This window comes from Panulirus ornatus, chromosome 17, assembly GCF_036320965.1.
Source record: "Panulirus ornatus isolate Po-2019 chromosome 17, ASM3632096v1, whole genome shotgun sequence".
In the NCBI taxonomy this organism is placed as follows: domain Eukaryota; kingdom Metazoa; phylum Arthropoda; class Malacostraca; order Decapoda; family Palinuridae; genus Panulirus; species Panulirus ornatus.
The window spans coordinates 36,587,747-36,588,125 of NC_092240.1; positions in this window are offsets into that span (position 1 = coordinate 36,587,747).

Here is a 379-nt window from a genome sequence, read left to right on the forward strand (position 1 = left end):
ACACTGCTCTTCCCCAATCTGATGCTCTGTACATGCCTTCACCCTCTCAATCAATACCCTCCCATATAATTTACCAGGAATACTCAACAAACCTATACCTCTGTAATTTGAGCACTCACTCTTATCCCATTTGCATTTGTACAATGGCACTATGCAAGCATTCCGCCAATCCTCAGGTGCCTCACCATGAATCATACATGCATTAAATAATCTTACCAACCAGTCAACAATACAGGTGCCCCCTTTTTTAATAAATTCCACTGCAATACCATCCAAACCTGCTGCCTTGTAAGGCTTTTATCTTCTGTAAAGTTTTTACAACCTCTTCTCTGTTTAAAATCATTTTCCCTAGCACACCACCTCAACCAAAACACCCTAT